We start from the raw sequence: 22,116 nt of genomic DNA, 5'->3' as shown, positions 1-22,116 counted from the left end.
CTAAGAAAAGAGAACGTAAAAAATAAATATCCCAAAACAATGAGTAGGAATAGGGTATACAGCAAGAGAAAGAAAGGAAATGGTGACATAAGCACAGTGGAGTAGGAGGCGTGAGATAAGGAGGAAGAAATTAACATTACAAAGTTCCAAAGTAGTAGTGATACGAAATGAAAGTAGGGGGATGCTGGAGGAAAGTGGAAACATGGGGAGTAGAATAGAAAAGCAGACAAGCCAAAAGAAAAAGGGCCACCACAGAGTTGGCCAGAATCTGTTATTTAGAGAAAGAGTTGGATGTAGTGGGGTCCCTGGCCCCAGAAAGCCTTGTGGATAATATAGAGGGTCTTGAACTCGATCCTCCCAGCCCCGGGAGCCAGTGGAGATATTTTTGGGCTTGAGAGACGTAGTTCCTGTGCTTGAGGCCAAGGACAATTCTCGCAGTCCTATTCTGGATTAGTTGAAGGGGGCGAAGGGAGGATTTAGGCTGATTAAGGAAGAGGCTGCTGCAGTCGTCCAGGTTGGAGAGGACCAGAGCTCTGGAGAAATTGAGTTTCTGTATCTCTGCTGCTCCAATTTTCTTCTTATATTCTTCAACTATTGTGAGTTCATTACAAACAGGGCTCGAAGTTAGGATTGGATAAGGTGGAATTACAAGCAGTGCCTGGGTATCCAGCAGTAACCCATCACCAGGAGCTACCACTATGAGACAAGGAGCTATTTTATAGAGTTACATTAGTTTGTCTGGCAAAGCCAAAAGTAGCCCCCGATGACTGTTGGTTTTACGCTCACCAGTCTCTTCTACATTTGATTTGAGTCACATCCTTGAAATAATCAGACTGATAATTATTGCTCTAATAGAATTCAGATATATTAATGGTAATAAATACACAAATCAAAGAAAACCAGACATTTTAAGGCCCATCTAGTGACATTCACGAACAGTGATTAATTAAAAATAAATTAACAATGACATCTCAAGTGACATACTACTCCATTTATTGTACAATGAAAACTGTTTCCAAACACTGTACAAAAGCATGTTACTGGCTTTGTTAAACGTTGTGAAGAGAGCCACACATCAAAGCTTTTCTCTTCGACCTCTGAGCAGGAGTAAAAAACACAGGTTATATCTTCTCCAGTGAAACTGATGAAAGCCAGTGTTAGGAATTTCAGAACCTGGAAGTTCTGGCACACTTGGAGGCTGCATTAATAGCAATCACCTCTTCAAAGATGGCCACAGCCCAGAGGTATTATTTCAACCGAACATTATCAGACTAGTGCAATTCCACCTTCCTCCCGCAGGAGGAGCAGCAACATAAAACACAGCAGAGACATTGCTCGCTGTGCTGCTACTTTCCTAGCATGCTTCCAAGCTGTTACCTGAGCGACCGTGGACCCAGCCTTCCCGAACCCTGTAGTCACTTTCCCTCTTTTACTCCGCTTGCGGGCGCCCTCACAGCATTTCTTACTCTACCCGTCCATTTCTTTTCCTACTGCCCTTCGGCTCCGCCAATTCCTTTCCCTCTTTGCCTTGCTGCTTGCGCCTTTTAAGCGTGAAAGTACAAACAGCCCCTTCGGCTGCACCAATCATCTCTTTAATCCTCTCAGCCTTCTTGAGCTCATTACTTGCGGGAACGTTCTCTACGACTCCGCCTTACATCTTCATTCTGAAGTGCTTTTCTGCGCTCGTCAGCGCAAAATTGCCACTACTAATCTGCTCTGCCATACCTCATCTTCATTCTGAGTTACTTTCTTTACTGCGCTCGTCTTTGCGAATTTGCCACCATTAATCTGCTCTGCCGGGCCTCTGTTCTTTCTGCATGGCTTGGTCATATCTGTGCTCACTCTTTCCTCATTGATACGTGCAGGCCAGCGCTCCATGTATTTCTTCTCACATCACATAGGCATAATTCCATGCCCATGTTGCATTGCAACAGCTCGCAGACGTGGTTGCCTCATTCGTCCTTTGAGTAATTCCCTTTTCTGAATCCTGGACCTGACATCATATCTTCCTCCTCTTCTGGAACACAGATCTTCCAACCACCATCCCGTCCCTCAGAAGAGAGCCTGGACTACTCATCCGACCGGAGAGGAACCACACCACTCTGGGGGGTTTTTCCCTTCAATTGTGTTTTTCCCCCATTCTTGCAAGACCCTCTGTTATTATCCAGAGGTCTGACAGGAAGAGGGATTGGCTTACTCTCATCCCTAAAACTTCACCTGATACCTAAGGTCAGTGAATTACTAAACCTAACAGGCAGTTAGAACAGTGAGTTCTTCCAACCTGGTCTCAACATTCTATTTTGGAGCTACTCCTGTGAGAACCCCCCACCGGCAGCCAGATGGGGAGCAGGTGCAAGTGGAGCTAGGTCACCTGGCCTAAGTAAACTATCATATCATATCATATCATTTGAATCTTCAGGTTTGGGTGGTCAAATCTCTTTTGCGATTTTCTGTGGCATAGACTGGGTCCTAGAAACAAAGTTTGGATCGATTCCATGCATTTGCATGGCCAGCACATTCAATGTCAGATCTTTCACAAATTCAAAATCTATCTGCTGGAAGATTGGCTTTGCCACCCACTATTAGCTTCTTTTTGTAAACTCCTTGTTGTAACGAGGCATCCCAACAATTCCTGCAGTTTTTGCTTGTTCCCTTCCAACGTTCTTATTGTGTGCAAGTACAGCCAGTCTTGTTCTGGCCTCAATGCCATCTATGCCAAAATGCAACCTTTTAGGCTTGTACTTTAGGCACATATTATGGAATACCTCCAAATCTCCAGTGTTGCAGAGCTCAGAAAGTCCCCTCATGTCTGTTGAAAGTTTTTTGTCATGCACAATCTTCTCAAGTGCTGTGTGAGGAGGGGAACCTAGAACCTACCACCTTTTCTTGTGCTCCTGCTCTTTGCTCAATGGTCCATGTGCACATTCGTTGAAATGCTGTCTTTCTTTCCAAGAGTGTATGTTAAAACAATGGTGCATCAATGAATGCCATTTTTCATGCAGAATATCTACAGATCCATCACAAGTTTTGGAGCTCCACCAAAGATAGTTGCTGATAGACTGTGATCATTTTAAAATGTTTTCTCTGGCCTTTTTTTCCAGGAGCTGTAATTCTTTTCAAAATTGATTTTGCGATGTGTAATCCATCATATTGTTGCTTTATGTCTGGGAGCTGCTCTTGCATGGTCTTGGGTGTTGGAACGTGCTTGTCAGTGGCTATCAGGGTCTATTTACATTACTCTGGATTTCAGAAGTTGAATGGATTAATGAAACCATATTTTGCGATGGCAACAGATGATGTACATTCAGATACATGCACGATGACTGAACTCACTATTGTATTGGCTCCTTTGTCTTGGAATTGGTAAGTGCAGCATTTAGCAGAAAATCACGACTGTCACACTGTCCATCATGAGCAAGCCAGAGCCTTTTGCCAGCAAGAGCATTGTCCATTGACAACTGTTCAAGCGTCCATGACTGGCTAATAGCGGGGAACAAGAAATCCTGATATTTGTAGTACTGTGTTTTTAAAGGGACTCGAGTCCCATAAAGTTAGAAAAACTTGAAATTGTACTGTACCTTGATCCACTAAGCAGCAAAGCAGATGAAAAAAGTACATTTATAGCAGGTGCTTTCCAAAGTATAGGTTGAGCAGACCATGAAAATTATTTATGGTGTTGTACACAGCTACCTTTGATCCTCAGGTTGGTGCCTTTGACTACACGAGTAAACTTCACCAATGGCTCAAATAAATCCTGCTATGCAATTTATGATCACATTTAATCATTTTAATAATCTCTATCAGACAGCAGTCAAACAATGTATTTTGGTTCCTTTAATAACCAATCGTCCAGAAGTACAGTGGTTTGTGCTTCCATGGTGGTGGATAAGTCCTCAACACTCGGAAGAGTGAAGTCCAAATCACGAGCACAATCATCAGTCAGTAACGAAGATGCTTCAGTTATTTCTGTGTGTGATCATTCCAATTTGTCCTCATGTATTGGGGAAACAGGTCACATTTTCTGTTTCTTGCAAAGCATTTTTTTAGAGGGTGTGGATTGTGTGAGCGGGTCTGCAAGCAATTCTGAAACATCTTCTGTGTTGTCTGTTTCTTCTGAAGACGTTGTGTACTGTAACAATGTTCCAGGATTACTTTCCATGGGTCACTGCTGAAATTCCGTGCAGTGGACATATGCATCACGACACTGAATCTTGGGAGGACCATGCTGAGCCTCAAAATCTAGCTGCTCCCAAGTGACAACAGTTTGGCAAGAAACATCATTAGTTTGTGTAGTTGTCTGAATCTTTATTCTCCTCTTCTTCCTAGGCCTCTAATCAAAGAGAAGAAAAATATGCTTAATTTATAGCACACATACAGACTACATGAATTACAATAGGAAAATGTAATATCAATGAAATAACTGATAAACCACTTTTATTTAAAAAAATAATTCTGTTATGTACCCTTGTTTTCCAAATTTTCCTTGAAACAGTCAAATTGGATTTGCCAACCACTAGACCAGGCTGAAAACCGTATTTTGAAATTGTATAAACCTTGAAATGTGCTCTTCAACTTAAAGAATCATATATACATATATACATATATAACAAAATGTCACTATATAAAGCATTAAAACATATTAAATATTACATCACATTTCAAATGGATGATAACTGATATTTTACAATATATTATGTATGCCTCTTGTCCATGTGTCTCTTCAATTTCAACCGCTTCAGTAGTACATTCCTTATACATAAATTCAAAGAACATTGATTAAATTGTTAAATAATTGAATGTAAAAATCTTTGATCTCATAAAGTACATCTTGAGAAAGTTGATTTAATGATTGTCGACCGTACAATATGAGTTAAACTATGTAAAAGATATGGTTAATCATCTCATTAAAATGTTTAAATTAGTACTGACAGAAAGTCTAACACTGTTTACATGTAACATTTTAAAAACACATAATTGAAAACTGTACCTGATAACCTTGAGCTATATATGATAGTTATTTATGACACGCTTAATACACAGAGGTTTCTAAGCGCGGACCCAGGGATTGACCCTGTGTTGCTCCATGTCACCTTGCTTCCAAGGCGAGCACGTTGCCCCTGAGCTATCCTCCTGCAATGACGCAGGGAGTTGGTGAGATATCATCCTGCAAAGCATTTTGATTAAATTGCGGCCACTTTAATGCGCTGTAATGTTATTTTGTTTCACCAATTCAATTTCTCGCTAAGCAGCTAAAGCTTTATAAACAAAGACATACACCATTCATATAGTGAAAGGGTCTATGTTATTCAGTGACAAAATTCATTTTTCTGAAGGCTTACTTTCATTGTTGCATGTGTTTCTGCAATAAATACATCAACGTTGTTGATCTAATGCCTTGCAATTTGCTGACAGTATTGCAAATTATCAAAAAGATAAGTTATCTTACATGTAAAAAAGATATTGTTAATTAATTACTATTAGTATGAATCAATACATTATCACTTCTGATACCTGATCCTCTGGACCGGTTGCTGTAGACCAATAGTATGTTGAAGTTCCAGGCTCGGACTATATAACATTAACTGTAATAATAAAGATGTAGCATAACAACAAAACATTACATTTACAAGTTGATATTGGCAAGGAAGCATACAAGCCAGTTAGAATCAAAAGCTAATATTATACATAACAATATGTACGTAATATTATACATACAAAAAACAATATGTTTTAAGTTGAACTTGAATAAATACATATTTTGTATAGTTGCATCTGAAGGACTATTCTAAATAAATTACTTGAAAGGTGAGTGAGGTTGCTGTTGACTCCGGAAAAGTGGTCGATGTAGCATCACAGTCCGTTAATCGATATATATGCATCCCATTGTTTAATAGAAAATGGACATTAGTATTATAATTTAAACCACAACAAAACGATAAAAAACAGTTTGTTTGCAAGTTGCTTTAACCTCACTGTTAGTATGTTGGATGTGTCAGTGGTTTCCTCCATGGTAAAGGTCTGTAATTCCATCAGTGCGGTCTACGTAAAGACAGATATGGTAATTTAAAAAGAATTACCTATTTTTAAAGGACGCAATATGAGTGTGTGATTGGAAAGGCTCCCATTGCACTGAACTAATCGAGTATCTCTAAAGTAAGGATACACAAAGTAATCTAAAGTTCAAAATTTACACTGTGTCACAAAGGAAACTTGTGTAATAAAATATCAATGGAAATATTCCCTAAAAACTTAAAACCGTTCATTATGTTACCTGTTCACAGAATATTTCGATATATTCAGTGGTCATTTATAAGACATATTATACAGGCACATTTTGAAAATGGTAAAATACATTCCACATTCCACTAATCACCTAGGTCAGCGTGTGCTGAAATTCAGTTGGAACGACATTGGGAGGTAATTTGCGAAGGGATCTGGGGCAATGCTTTTTCGTGTACTGTAAATGTTTGTGCATATCATCTGAGAAGTGTATGCTGCAGACCTGGAATCGACTGCCCCTCACGTCATGCAAGACATCGCCTGCTTTCAATTTCAGCCACTGGAATTCCGCAGCTCAAGAGCCATTTTCATATTAAGTTTGAATTCTTTGGAAATACATGCAGGACTGTACTCTGACTTTTAGCATGGCTCTTATTAGTGCAATCCAAAATGATACAAGAAGGCATTGTTGGATTGTCCCTATGAACTGTTAAAGAATATCATAAATATTACTATTAAAAAAGTATCAGTGAGTAAATCAAACATCATATTGGTTTGATAATTTTAAAAAATGTACTTTATAAAAAATGGCATCTAAAGCAAACATGCATTGAAAACATGCACCATGAAAGATTACATTTGGAAACAATTCTATGTAATTTTACATGGTAATTACAGAGATAAAAATGCATTGGGTGATTGATAATGGTGTAGACCTTTTCAATAAAGTAAAATGAGAACATTGTGTACATTGAGTATAAAGCAATAGAAGGTGGCCTAGCAGAAAACGCTGTCACTACAGAAAACAATAGTAAAAGTTGATTAACCATTACTTGGAAGAACAGGTGAGCTAACTCAGCAAGCAAGGTAAAATGTGGAGAGCTGGTGATATCCGTTGTCGATCTCACAGATGTTTTCTTGTTAACCCCCAGATTGTTTATAAAGGACTAGCTGAACTACCTTGCTTTGCCCATGATTTCAGTTCTCAGATTTTTAAATCTCTGAGTGGTACGTCTCACTTCAGTTTATTCAGCAGTTTCATTGTTTCGTTTTTTAGCAGCACAAATTCGCAGATCAGTAAGTGTCACTTGAGTTTCTTCAGCAGTTTCATTCCTTCGTTGCTCAGCAGGTCATGTTTCTGTTTCTTCAGCAGTTCTGTTGGTTTGTTTTTTAGCAGCACAAATTCTCTGATTAGTAAGTTTGCTTCAGGCTCTTCAGCACATTCATTGTTCTGTCTCAAAGCATGTTGAATTCTATCAGTTTCATGGTCTTGAGATCTTCCTTCTTCAGAATGTGGATGATGTTTCAGCTTCGATGCGCGATGATGAGCACTTTCTACAAATGACCTGTAGATGGCGGTGTAACACCACAAAACATAATGCAGATAAACAAAGCTAAAAACACAAAAGATTAATTGGGCCTGATCACGACTTCGGCGGTAACCCCTAAATCCGGCGGTAGCGCTAATACCGCCGGATTTAAGGGTCCGCCGAATCAGGGCTTCGGCGGATTTCCCCCCAGCTCTGAAATCCGCCGGCGGTAAGAGCGCGAAAATTCCCCATTGAGCCCAATGGGGAATGGGCCATTCCCGAATGGGCTCAATGGGGAATGGGGAATTACTTTACCGCCGAACTCGTGATCCGACGCTATTAGCACCAGGGAGTTCGGCGGTAGGGCTATTACCGCCGGCGGTAACACCGCCGGCGGTAATGGCCAAGTCGTGATCAGGCCCATTATCTGGGGAACTGGATGACCTATTGAGCCAGAAATAGTTGTATTAATTCGGCCATGAAATACAGAATATTCCATGACACCAGACCACACCGTTCATGACGAGCTACGTCACCAAGAACGCCACATACAAACACACAAACCCAAAAACAAACACGACTTTGTTTTATATATATACAGATTACAGAAGTGGGTGTGTGTGTCAGTGTCTGACGTGTTCATTCACACCCCCCAGGATTCTATACCAATGTTTGACATCCTCAATCCTGCCAGTGCAGCCCCCTTGCAAGCGCACGCCAACAGGTGTGAACAGCCATTGATAGAGCAGGGGGATGGATGTGGATAAGGTGAGCACAATAGGCCTGGAAGATAGTCAAAGGGCTCAGAAACATGTTGATTGAAGGGACAGAGTCTTCAAAGGGGAGTCTGGAGACACCGGGTCTGGGGTGGCCATGTGGATAAGGGTACCCTTGCGAAAGAACCCTTTGTGGTATACATGATATTCGGCACTTTGAGCATTCCAATTCCCCCAGCACCCTTACGAGTGCACATCCACAGGTGCGAACTGTCAATTATAACACGCACGGCATAGATGTGGATGAGGCACGCACAATAGGACAAGAAGAAGGACACATACATATGTTGATTGCACGGACAGGGTATTCAAAGGGGAGTTTGGAGACACCGGGTATGGGGTGGCCATGTGTATAAGGGTGCCCTTGCGAAAGACCCCTTTGTGGTGTACATGGTATTCATCACCTTGAGCATTCCCATCCTCCGAGCGCCCTTGTGAGCGCACGCCCATAGGTGCGAACAGTCATTGATAGAGGTGGGGGATGGATGTGGATGAGGTGTACGCAATAGGCCTGGGAGACAGTCAAAGGACACAGACATACGTTGATTGCAGGGATGGAGTCTTCAAAGGGAAGTCTGGAAACAGTGGGTCTGGGGTGGCCATGTGGATAAGGGTACTCTTACGAAAGAACCCTTTGTGATGTGGACTTTGTGATTCAGCACCTTAAGACCGCATCAGTGTGGTCTACGTAAAGACAGACATGGTAATTTATAAAAATGACCTATTTTTAAAGGAAGCGATAAGAGTGTGTGTTTGGAAAGGCTCCCATTGCACTGAACTATTTGAGTATCTCTAAAGTAGGGCTACACAAAGTAATCTAAAGTCCAAAATGTACAAACCACAGTACATCATGTCACAAAGGAAACTTGTGTAAAATACCAATGGAAAAATACCCTAAAACTGTAAAACGTTCATTATGTTACCTGTTCACAAAATATTTCGATATATTGAGTGGTCATTTATAAGACAAATTATACAGGCACATTTTGAAAATGGTAAAATACATTTAAAAATGCACTGTCCACTAATCACCTTGGTTAGCATGTGCTGAAGTTCAGTTGGAACTTTATTGGGAAGTAATTTGCGAAGGGATATGGGGCAACGCTTTTTAGTGTACCGTAATTGTTTGAGGATATCATCTGAGAAGTGCATGATGAAGACACAGAATCTATTGCCCCTCACGTCATCCAAGACAGCCTCTGCTTTCAATTTCAGATAATAGAATTCCGCAGCTGAAGAGCCATTTTCTTACATGCAGGACTGTACTCTGACTTTTAGCATGGCTCTTATTAGTGCAACCCAAAATGATACAAGAAGGCATTGTTGGATTGTCCCTATGATCTGTTAAAGAAATATAATTTTTTTTTTTTTTTTTTTTTTATTTGTTTTGGCTTAAGCCTTTACAAAAGAGGAAGGTAATATAAAACATTTGCGTTAGGTAAAAAAGAGATAAAAGTTTGCGTTAAGGTTTCTTACTATCCACCAACCCTGCCAAGTTTTTTCTGGTCCTATAAATTACCTACTTAGGTACCTCTATCCTTTGGATCGTTGTGTTAGATTGTCAACCCACTTTTTATTAGCACCTGGATTGCTGCAAACGTAAGTGCAGCATTTTTCCCTGAGATTATTCTGTCCCAGAGGAAGTCTGTGACTATGTCTTCCTCCCTCCGTGCCAGATCTCTGAAGAATCTTAATCGCTGAAGCCAGGTGCCTTCGCAATCCATTAGGATATGTTTTAGCGTTTGTTTGGCAGGGTTTACGCAAATTAAGCATAATTTTATTGCCTTGTGCCCTTGGTTACGTCTTGCCAGAACCGCCCCACAGTGGACGAGATTCAGTCTCATTCTGAGGAAGTCTGAGCGCAGTTTTCTGTTTGGAGATTTCAGTAGGTAACATGAGAGTGATCCAAGTTTCTTTTCTCCCTTCAAAAATATATTTTGGGTTGGGTCCTCTCGTATTTTCTCCACTGTTTCAATCCAGTCCCGTTCTTCTAGTCTACATTTAACTTTATGAGGGTTTAGAGCCAAGGTCTCTTCGTTCAGATCCAGTTTTTTTAGTATTTCCAAAGTTTTCCGTTCCAACGAGATGAGGATAGCGGATTTTTTCAATGATGCTTCATGCTTGAGGTCGCCATACAACGTCGAATCCTTGCTAAGTGTTATTTCCCTATACAATGAAATGAGCTTCCAATCAGCCATACAATTTAAAGATTTTAGGCCTAGTTCAAATCTTAGGCTTTTTAGAGTGGCGCAATTTGGAAGACCCAAAACTCTTTTCCAGAGGCGGCCTTCATGGTTGTCCCAGTTTATGGACCAGAGATCCGGTTTTGCTTCTAGACCGTATAGCACGACTGGAACCACATTGGCGAAGTAAAACTTTACCAGAGGCAAAATAGAGAACTTGCAGAATTTATAATTTAGCTTGATCATCTGTGATGTAAATTGTGTTATTTTAACTGCCACTTCATTTTCTACTTTATATGTCGCTGGATGTGCATAGATGTTATAACCCAGATATTTTATGGTTTCTACTGTTTTGATCCGTTCTCCTCCCATGGACCAATTTATGCTTTTTACTTTTGACAATGGATGTTTAAAAATCAAGATGTTTGATTTAAATAAATATTACTATTAAAAAAGAATCAGTGAGTAAATCAAACATCATATCACTTTGATAATTAAAAAAGAATTACTTTATAAGAAATGACACCTAAAGCAAACATGCATTGAAAACATGCACTATGAAAGATTACATTTGGAAATAATACTTTGTAATGTTATGTGCTAATTACATAGATAAAAATGTGTAGGATGGTTCTTAATGGTGTAGACCTTTTCAATAAAGTGAAATGAGTATAGGATGTACATTGAGTATAAAGCGATAGAAAGTGGCCTCGCAGAGAACGTTGTCACTACAGAAAACAATAGTAAAACTTGATTAACGATTCCTTGGAAGAACACATGAGCCGACTCAGCAAGCAAGTTAAAATGTGGAGAGCTGGCGATATCCGTTGTCGATCTCACAGATGTTTTCTTGTTAAACCACACAGTGTTTATAAAGGACTAGCTGAACTACCCAGCTTCGCCCAGGAATTAAATTTGCAGATTTTTAAATCTCTGATCGTTAAGTCTCACTTCAGTTTCTTCAGCAGTTTCATTGCTTTGTTATTTAGCAGCACAAATTCTCAGATCAGTAAGTGTTGCTTGAGTTTCTTCAGCAGTGTCATTCCTTCATTGTTCAGCAGCACTAATTCTCTTCACAGCCATGTTTCAGTTTCTTCAGTTGTTCCGTTGCTTTGTTTTATAAGCAGCACACATTCTCTGATTAGTAAGTCTTGCTTCAGGTTTTCAGCACTTTCATTGTTCTGTCTCAAAGCATGTTCAATTCTGTCAGCTTCATGGTCTTGAGATTTTCCTTCTTCAGAATGTTGATGATGTTTCAGTTTCAATGCGCAATGATGAGCACTTTCTACAAATATAGATGGCGGTGCAACACCAAAAAACGTAATACAGAAAAACAAAGCCGAAAAATAAAAAAGATTAATTATCTTGGGAACTGGATGACTTATCTAGCCAGAAATTGTTGCATTTATTCAGCAATGAAATACACAATATTCCATGCCAAATCCATGACACCAGATCTCATCATTCATGAGGAGTTATGTCCCCAAGAACGCCACATACAAACCCACAAACTCAAAAACACAACTTTGTTTTATATATATAGATTACAGAAGTGGGTGTGCATGTGAATGTCTGAAGTGTTCATTCACACCCACCAGGACTCTATGATAATGTTTGACATCCTCAATCCTGCCAGTGCAGTCCCCTTGCAAGCGCACGCCCACAGGTGCGAATACCATTGATAGCCAAGGGGAATGGATGTGGTAAAGGGGAAAACAATAGGTGCTGAAGACAGACCTAGAACACAGACATATGTTTCTGACATATGTTGCTTGCAGGGGCAGGGTTTCAATGGGGAGTCGGGGACACCAAGTGTGGGGGGGCCATGTGGATAAGGGTGCCCTTGCTTTAGAACCCTTTGTGATATCCATGGTATTCGGCACCTTGGGCATTCCCACCCCCCAGCACCATTATGAGTGCACACCCACAGTTGCAAACTGTCAAGGATAGTGGAGAGGGATGGATGTGGATGAGGCGCACACAATAGGCCCGGAAGACAGTCAAAGGACACAGACATATGTTGATTGCAGGGACGGAGTCTTCAAAGGGGAGTCTAGAGACACAAGGTCTGGGGCGGACATGTGGATAAGGGTGCACTTGTGAAATAACCCTTTGTGGTGTACATGGTATTCAGCACCTTTAGAGTTCCAATCCTGCCAGCCCTCTTGTGAGCGCACACACACGGGTGCGAACACACATTGATAGCGGATGGGTATGGATGTGGATGAGGCGAGCACAATAGGCCCGGAAGACAGTCAAAGGACACAGACATATGGTGATTCCAGGGGCGCAGTCTTCAAAGGCGAGTCGGGAGACACCAGCTCTGGGGTGACTATGTGGATAAAGGTGCCATTGAGAAAGAACCTGTTGTGGTGAACAAGGTATTCAGCACCTTGAGCATTCCCACCCATCCTCCCAGCCCCCTTGTGATCGCACACCACAGGTGCGAACAGCCATTGATAGCAGAGGGGGATGGATGTGGATGAGGCGAGCACAGTAGGCGCAGAAGACAGTTAAAGGACACAGACATATGTTGATTGCAGGGATGGGATCATCAAAGGGGAGTCTGGCAATACCGGGTCTGGCGTGACCATGTGGATAAGGGTGCACTTGCGAAAAAACCTTTTGTGGTGTTCATGGTATTCGGCACCTTGAGCGTTCCCATCTTTCCAGCCCCCTTGCGAGCACACCCCCACTGGTGTGAACTGTCATTGATAGCGGAGGGGGATGGATGTGCATGAGGCGAGCGCAATAGGCCCAGAAGACAGTCAAAGGACACAGACATATGTTGATCACAGGGACAGGGTCTTCAAAGAGGAGTCTGGAGACACTGTGTCTGCAGTTGCCATGTGCATAAGGGTGCCCTTGTGAAAGAACTCTTTGTGGTGTACATGGTATTTGGCACCTTGAGCGTTCCCATCCTTCCAGCCCCCTTGCGAGTGCACGCCCACTGGTGCGAACAGCCACTGATATAGGAGGGGGATGGATGTGGATGAGGTGGGCGCAAAAGGCCCTGCGGACAGTCAAAGGACACAGACATATGTTGATTGCAGGGACGGGGTCTTCAAAGAGGAGTCTGGAGACACCAAATCTGGGATGGCCATGTGGATAAGGGTGCCCTTGTCAAAGAACCCTTTGCGGTGTACATGGTATTCGGCACCTTGAGCGTTCCCATCCTCCCAGCCCACTGGTGAATGCATGCACACAGGTGCAAACTTTCATTTATATCGGTGGGGGATGGATGTGGACGAGGCAAGCGTAATAGTCGTGGAAGCTAGTCAAAGGACACAGGCATATGTTGATTGAAGGGACGCGGTCTCCAAAGGGGAGTCTGAAGACAACAGGTCTGGGGTGGCCATGTGGATAAGGGTGCCCTTGGGAAAGAACCCTTTGTGGTGTACATGGTATTCGAGACTTTGAGCGTTCCCATACTCCCAGCCCCCTTTACAGTGCACGCACAGAGGTGCAAACTGTCATTGATAGCGGAGGAGAGTGGATATGGATGAGGCGAGTGCAATAAGCCTGGAACACTGTCAAGGAACACAGACATGTGTTGATTGCAAGGACGGGGTCTTCAATGGTGAGTCTGGAGACACCGGGTCTAGGGTGGACATGTGCATAAGTGTGCCCTTGTAAAAGTACCCTTTGTGGTGTACATGGTATTCAGCACCTTGAGCCTTCCCATCCTCCCAGCCCCCTTGTGAGTGCCCACACACAGTTGCAAACTGTCATTGATAGCAGAGGGGGATGGATGTGGATGAGACGAGTGCAATAGGTACAGAAGACAGTCAAAAGACACAGTCATATGTTGATCGCAGGGACAGGGTCTACAAAGGGGAGTCTGAAGATACCGGGTCTGCGGTACCTTGAGCATTCTCATCCTTCCAGCCCCCTTGCAAATGCATGTCCACAGGTGTGAACAGCCACTGATAGAGGTGGGGAATGGTTGTGGAGGAGGCGAGCGCAATAGGTCCAGAAGATAGTCAAAGGACACCGTCTGGGGTGGCCATGTGGATAAGGGTGCCCTTGCGAAAGAACCCTTTGTGGTGTACATGGTATTCAGCACTGTAATGCTGGAAATGCATTGGAGGGACAGGGCCTCCATATCCTGGTCCTGTTCTCCCTTAACATGTGTTCTGTGTTGTTTTCTGCACAGGAGTTCAGTTGGGACTCGTGGCAGTGCAGCTCTTCCTCTTTTTGGTTATAGTGAACATAGACCCTTGGGATACCCTTATGGGACGCATGGGTGGGGGTACAACCCTGTTCCCCTAGTGTATGTTTTTGGGTACCTGTGTGTGGCCCACAAAGCAGGGTATGGGCTGGTGACAGCTGCATGCTGAATTTGACAGGTGCTCTGAGTATCCTCCATTTTGGGATACCCAGGCCCTGCCGAAGGAATCAATGGATTCCTGATAGGAGGCAAGATGGCCCCTGTGGCCTCTTGTTTTCTATTACCTGCTAAGTTGTTTTCCCAAAGTCCTGGGAAGCCCTGACTCTGTCCCTTCCCCTGATGGCAGTTGGATGGAAGAACCATATATGGTATTGTAGGTAAGTCCAGGCCAGACTGGCTGAAGCATTGCCAGTGACTGTATGTTGTGAGTACACCCTTGGGGTGGGACCTGGGTGAATGGAGTGTGTGACCAACATGCCTTCCATAGTATGGGTGTCTGGTTTCTGTGTGTGTGACATGAAGAATAAGACAGCCTTGCCAGAAACTTACATGAATGCAGTGTGGTGTACTGAAAGGCTGGGTGCTTGCCCCAATCCACATTCCTTGTTATGGGTGTCTGGTTGAAAGTGAATGGCCTGAATGAACTGTGAGCCTGATTGGCTCCCTGCCTGTATGAATGCCCTTCTGACTGATTGGCTGACTGTGTGTGGCTCAGCAGTGTGAATGAGGGACAGATATGTATATCTGGTGACCTCTCACTTACCAGAACTGTTCAGAAGCTGAAGTTGAACCTTGAAGCTGCTTTTCCTTGAAGCCCATCTGGAAGAAGAAGATTTACTGCTGTTTTCCTTTGACCCGATTTGAAAGCTGTCGAGTCTGTTGAGGACTGATCCGAGAGAGGACCTGGCTAGGAGACCTCTCCCAGAGCTACAAGGGAGCATCATGCAAGAAGCTGATCTTCACCAAGGCATCCTGGAAGCCAGTCCCGAAAGGCTGTCAGCAAGAGACGGGGTCCACACCTGAAGGTTCGGTATGCCCGTGGTGATTAGTAGCAGACTCGGGCAAAAATTAAATTGAAAAGCACAAACGGGGTAGTACTGCTACTAGGAAAGGCTCAACCCAATTTTGTCATTGAATGAGGCAAAACATTTTGGTTATATTGGGGAACCTTTGCCAATTTTACTAATGGAATATATCCCAAAGTTAGTAGCCCATGAAATTGTCCAGGAAGAAAAAAACACACACATAAGGGGCTGTGGATATAATTCATTGTATTAAGACAAAATAAAATTCTCTTATAAACACATGCATATATAACAAAATTCAAAATTACAGACAGAAACATATATTGGTGTCGCAAACAGAACAACATGAAACATATGATCCTTGAATATGTGTGGTTTGAAGGAAAATCAAAAACACAGCATAAAACTTAAACATGAATGTTTTGAGGAAAATCAAAATCACAGCATAAAACGTGAAAGAAACACATATATATTGAGTGCACATGTGAATTAGCACATATGAAAATCTATGAAAACCTATATTTTAAGAAATGCCCAGGTTCAAAGTGTCTGGTGCATGAACTTTTCTACCTTGCATCCTTCATTATTAGTTTTTCAGATACCTAGTTAGTTCCAGCAGTCTTGGATCTGCCTATTCTAGTAGATTCTACCGGAAAAAATGATCCTGATAGCCATTTGCCAACGTAGCAGGGGGTAGAGTAGTGGTCAAACCACCAAATGTGTTTAAATCACATAAACCATGTAAATCAAGAAACCCCAAACAGTAGGTTCATTGTTCACCCTTGCGTGAAATTGATGTTTCGGCAGCAAGAACATCCATCTTGGAACTGCGTCAGAAAGATTTGTATTTGTGCGTGTTAGCCGCCTTCTTCAGGGCGATTAAGCGGCCCCTATAACAGAAAAACCAAGAGAAGAAAGAGAAAAGAAATTATAAATGTATTGTCCTCTTGGTAATGTTGTGTTTCCTTTCTGGACATTTCTAGGCAAATTAGTAGAAAGAAAAATTCTTTATGCGTCTGAAGAATTATTTTTGTAGTCAAGTAATCATTCAATATGGGCTTGTGTGGAGTCAGGGTAAAAAAATAAGAGACGGGGTCTGCAGAGGAATCTCAAAGTGAAGCACCCGGACATCGAGGCCATCGAAGTCCATTGCCATCGACCAGTGTTCGGAGGTTTGCCGCTGGAAGCCAGTTGAGTCGTGTGACGACCAAGGAGAATCCACCAGTGGGTTTCCCACCACCCGAAGTCCACAAAGACGCAGACGAAGTTCCGAGTGCCAGCCGTGGTTGAGTCACGATCATCGACACCAACGCTGACATCGGATGCCTGCTGTCGGGCCTACGTTCTTCATCGAGTCATCTTTGCAGCAAAAAACTCTTTTCATCAAGGACTCTTGAAGCCAAGGTTAACATTCTTCGAGCACTATCGATGCTCTGTGGTTCCTGCTTTAAAGGGAATTCACCCATAAAGGATTCGTTGACGAACCGTCAAAGAAACTCTGCTAAACCAGGTACATTGGGGTAGTAGAACATTTTAGCAGGAAACAAGACTATTTTAAACATTAATGGACTGGGCTTGTTGATACCCTTTATTTACAGATTGCCCAGTTAGGGGATCCTCACCCAGAATTGTGTCTTAGTAGCAAAAGTACTATTCTGCCATTGTTTAACCTAACTTGTCTTCCTTCTTATGTCTGATGTTGATTCACATTTCTATTTGATTTGTATGCCATTGAGACTGTCAGCAGTTGGTGCATTTTCAACCACATATACATTGTACATATTTACCATCAGAGATTTGCCAAAGCACAAAGTGTGTTATTGATTGTGTGTGTGTATATATATATATATATATATATATATATATATCTATATATATATATATATATATATATATATAATACATATTGAACCTTTTTTTGTATAAAGAACTGTGTTATCACATAACATAGTGTGTGGCTATTCCTTTGTGGGGGCTCGGGGACTACACTGTACTTAAGGACCAGCGCGCATCACCTCCGCTCCACACCACCGATCCTGAGAGCTTAAGCCTTGGTTGCTCGTCCATAGCTACCATATAGAGAACCTTGGCTGGGGAGCTCTGTGCTTCTACTCTGCCATATAGAGGGCAGGAGTACAGATACCCCCCTCCAGTCTTTACACTGTTGGCAGCAGTGGGATGCTATTGGTTTTAAGAATCAGTGTGTAACCTTGCCACCTACAAAATATCCACACTTTGTTAATTTAGGGTTTAGGTGTGTACTAGGATAACCACATTACAAACAATTGAGTCTATTGCAAATGATACATTGAATAGGATGAGCCTAGAGGCTCTCCAGAGTGCTTGTGAAGCCGCTGTCATGGTCATGAAGTCAGGGGCACAGGTATGCAGGGGTCGCATGCACAGGAAACCTTGGTGGACACTGTCCTGGCACCTTTGGCGCCAGGCCCCTGAACAAAAGTAAACAAGAACATCCATTTAACACCAAAAAGCTTTTCTTATGGACATAGCACTTCAGACGCATTAACCTTGAACATTCCATCCATTAAGCAGGATGCATTAACCTTGAACATTCCATCCATTAAGCAGCCCCAAGTGTATTCTTGGGTGTTGCTGCTAATGGATTGCCTTCGCATGTGCTCACTCTCTGCAAGGGAGGAGAACAGGGGAGAACAAAACAGCGATCTTACTAGGCCCAGTAACATTGAGAACGCGCAAGTGCATGGGAGAGGGGTAGGGGAAAAGTGCATGTAAGGGGGAGAAGTGGAAAGTGCGAAGCAGAGGAGAAACAGATAAATAACAATAAATAAATAATAAAGGCAACAAACAGTGGTAGTGCAGCCAGCAATTTGCAAGTGCTAGGTTTAAGGCAGCAGACAGGGTAGGTCTGATAAGTGCAGGAAGAAAAAGGGGGGTCTGTAAGGGTACAGATACAGACCCCAGTGCAAGGGGTGGCCCGGAGGCAGTGCGGGAGGGTGTGCGGGGTGAGCAGGTACCTGGGCCCGGAGGACAGAGGGTGGCCATGTGCACAGTGCCAAGAGAGAACAGATCAGCAGGGGAGAGGGGGAGCGAAGGCAGAACAAAAGAGGAAGGTCTTGAGGTGCTTCCGGAACCAGAGATGTTTCTCCTCAAGTTTTAGAGTGGCAGGGAGGCTGTTCCAGAGCGAGGCCCAGCCGAAGACAGAGATCTACCCCCAGCTTGTTTCTTTGAAAAACGACTGACCCTGAGGGAGTTGGAGTTAGAGGAGCAAAGAGCTCGAGAGGGGAGGTATTTGCAGAGGGATAGCTGAAGGTATTTTGGACCCAGGCCCCAGAAAGCCTTGTGGACAATGCAGATGGTTTTGAATTTAACCCTTACATCCACTGGGAGCCAATGGAGAGATTTCAGAGCTGGAGAGATACGATCCCAGGGCTTGAGGCCAAGGACAAGTCTCGCAGTCCTGTTCTGGATTAGTTGCAGAGGGCAGGGAGTAGAGGCAGGTAGATTTAGAAAGAGGCTGTTACAATAGTCCAACCTAGAGAGAACCAGAGCTTGGGATACCATGAGCTTCTGGGGGAAGGAGAGGAAAGGCAGAGTACATCTGAGGAGGTACAGTAGGAAATTTGAGTTTTTAGAGACCTCAGAGATGTGGGCGGAAAAGGAAAGGGTGGAGTCAAAGATGACCGTGAGGTTCTTAGCCTCACAGGTGGGGGTACGAGGAGGGCTAGGGAGGCCGGCCAGAGAGTGAGGGGAAAGGATGGTGAAGGTGTGCCCATGAGGAGCATCTCCGTCTTGCTGGCATTCAGACAAAGATCATTGACGGCACACCAATCTTGGATGGCAGTTAGGCAATCAGAGATGAGAGAGGGAGAGGAGGTGGCAGAAGGCAGCCTGAAAATCAGTTGAGTGTGTTCAGCGTAGCACTGGAAATTTAGGCAGAAAGTGGCAATGCAGTGGGCGAGAGTTGCCAGGTATTGGTTGAAAAGCCAGGGCGAGAGGTTAGACCCCTGAGGAACACCACAGGTAGAGAGGAAGTTAGATGAAAGGAAGGACACAAGTTGGACCTGGGAGGGTCAATCTGAGAGGAAAAAGGTCAGCCAGGCCAGAGCCTGATCAGTGATACCCAGGTTTTCACAGAGACGGTTCAGCAGGATGGTATCGTTGACCGTGTCGAAGGCAGAAGAGAGATCAAGGAGGATGAGGACAGAGGGAATGTTACAGTCAAGGTTGGAGAGCAGATCTTCACGGATGTTCAGGAGAGCAGTTTCCGTGCTTCTGGCAACTCTGAAGCCAGTCTGGTGGTCATGGAGACAGCCAACAGAAGTGGAATGAAGGTTAAGCTGAGAGATGGCCAACCTTTCCAGGCGTTTTCCCAGACAAGGGAGTAATGGAAATTGGGCGATAGTTTGCTGGACAAGAAGTATCAGCTGTGGGTTTCTTGAGAAGAGGATGCACAAGGAAGTGCTTCAGAGGGGAGGGGAAGGATCCTGAGGCAAAGTAATGGTTGCAAAAATCAGCAAAGGCCGGAGCGAGGGTGTCAATGTGGTCCTTGATGGTTTTAGAGGAACAAGGATGAACCTGTTTTGGCGAGGCTTTCATAGATCGGACTTGTCTATCGACCTCATCATGGGAGAAAAGAGCAAAGGACGAGAGGATGATGGGGGGGTGGCTAAAGGAGAGTCAGCTCGCACAGATGGAGAGGGAAGAGGAGGGGTGTGGGTGTAGAGGGTGCACAGGATGTCCTGGGTTTTTGAAATGAAGTGAGAGGCAAGAGCATTGCAAAGAACCTCAGAGGTAACAGGAGGGGTAGAGACTGCAGCAGGGTTGGCCAGCTCCTTTCAGATTTTAAAGAGTTTGGCCGAGTTGTTAGATGCCGCAGAGACACAAGCTTGAATGTGGACTTTTTTTTTTTATTCTTTATTGAATATAGTTGAAGTTACATCAACTTTTTCAATTTACAATTTATCAGAAATAGAAAAATCCATAAACATCAAATCCAAATAACACAAGTATTCATAAAGGTTTAAAAGATGCTAAAATATCAACATACACTTTTTTTTTTTTTTTTCTTTCAAAGAGGGATAAGCAAGGCAAAGCAAAGAACTCCTAATTTCATTCCATGTTCAAGGCTTTTAAAAAGTTGATGGTTGCAATTCTTATACTCATACATTCAGTGGCTGCCATGGCGATCCATCTATTTCTTGGGTCAATTTGTGCAAAGTACGCAAAGTGGTTAGCAAAGTGCAGTTTTCTTAAAGTACATAGCGCAGGACAGTTCAGTAATAAATGTTGTAAAGTTTCAACGATCGTTATATTTTTGCAAAACCTACACCAGTTAAGGTCAGAGGGAATTTGCTTTCTTTTTGTTTTAACCTCCCGAGTGGGCCAGATGTTGAACCGCAACCGAAGAATGGCCGTTCTTATAGCAGCAGATGGTGCCAAACGTAAATACGCAGCTATGTCTTTATAACGCTTGGGACCAAAGATTGCAGGATCAAAGTCTTTGTAGGTTAAACACTGAGTTCTTGTATCAATCCAGTCTATCATGTATCAGTCACATCAGACGACTTGACTCTCACACTGCCTTTCGCAAGGCCATCAAGACTAGTCTCTTCAAATAATGTGCCTGTTCTTTGTTTCGCTACCCAGGACCTATGTATCTGTAACTCTGTATGTATATTCTAAGAACTCCTCTGGGGTGGCTTTTTTGTAACCCTTAATCAAGCCTTCTTATGTACCACTTATCAGCGCCTCTATGCCTTAGGGCTGCAGTGCGCTTTACAAATGTAAAAAAATAAAAAATAAAAAAATGTACACCTTCTTCTTGGCTTGCTCTGGGTGAAGTACCAGAAATTCAAGTGATATATCAGCGTTCACCATAATAGATAATATTTTAGAAGACCAATGTCTCGGAAATGTTTCTGCAGAGCTAAGCAAATAGCTAGAAATGGAAGATAATGTGGAGTTATCACATGGGGCTAATAAACATTTGCGAAATAGGGCACATAGGCGCCAGTTATATATGGCAGTTAGAGAGGTTAATCCCAATTCATAGCGTATCAGCACTCCAGGGATACACTGTGGAAGATGTAAAGTTGCACGCCAAAACTTGGCTTCTAGTACATTGAGAAAACCTGAGGGAACAATTAATGTTTCTAAACCATAAAGGATAGTTGCTACAACATTCTGATTCCAATATGTAATGGCAGCTTTGATAGAGAATTTGCCATATTTAGAAACAATTACTCGAGTTTGACAGATTGCCGTGACTAGCTTATGTTTAATTTTATTCAAATGTGAGTCTAGCGTTGGACAACCATCAAAAATTAGGCCCAAGTACACGTAATTTGGTACTATCATTATGGGTATTCCCTCAATTTGCCATTCTAACAAGTGTTTACGTAACCCTTTCGGGACATACGTGACAATTTGTGTTTTTCCAGTGTTTACTAC

The 22,116-nt window shown here is 42.9% G+C and overlaps 1 long non-coding RNA gene across 1 annotated transcript in view; it reads right to left on the bottom strand.

Annotated features, from left to right (window-relative positions):
• Positions 1 to 976: 976 nt before the first annotated feature.
• The window catches only part of LOC138521158 (uncharacterized), a 67,494-nt gene continuing 46,354 nt past the window's right edge, over positions 977 to 22,116 (bottom strand). The window contains exon 3 of the long non-coding RNA XR_011282955.1: positions 977 to 4,330. This is a non-coding gene — a long non-coding RNA (uncharacterized lncRNA). The remainder of the gene's footprint in view (positions 4,331 to 22,116) is intronic.

The sequence above is a fragment of the Ambystoma mexicanum genome, chromosome 13, assembly GCF_040938575.1.
Source record: "Ambystoma mexicanum isolate Mex_15411 chromosome 13, UKY_AmexF1_1, whole genome shotgun sequence".
Classification (NCBI taxonomy): domain Eukaryota; kingdom Metazoa; phylum Chordata; class Amphibia; order Caudata; family Ambystomatidae; genus Ambystoma; species Ambystoma mexicanum.
The sequence above is the reverse complement of the archived record's forward strand: the minus strand, read 5'-3'. Positions and strand labels throughout refer to the sequence as shown.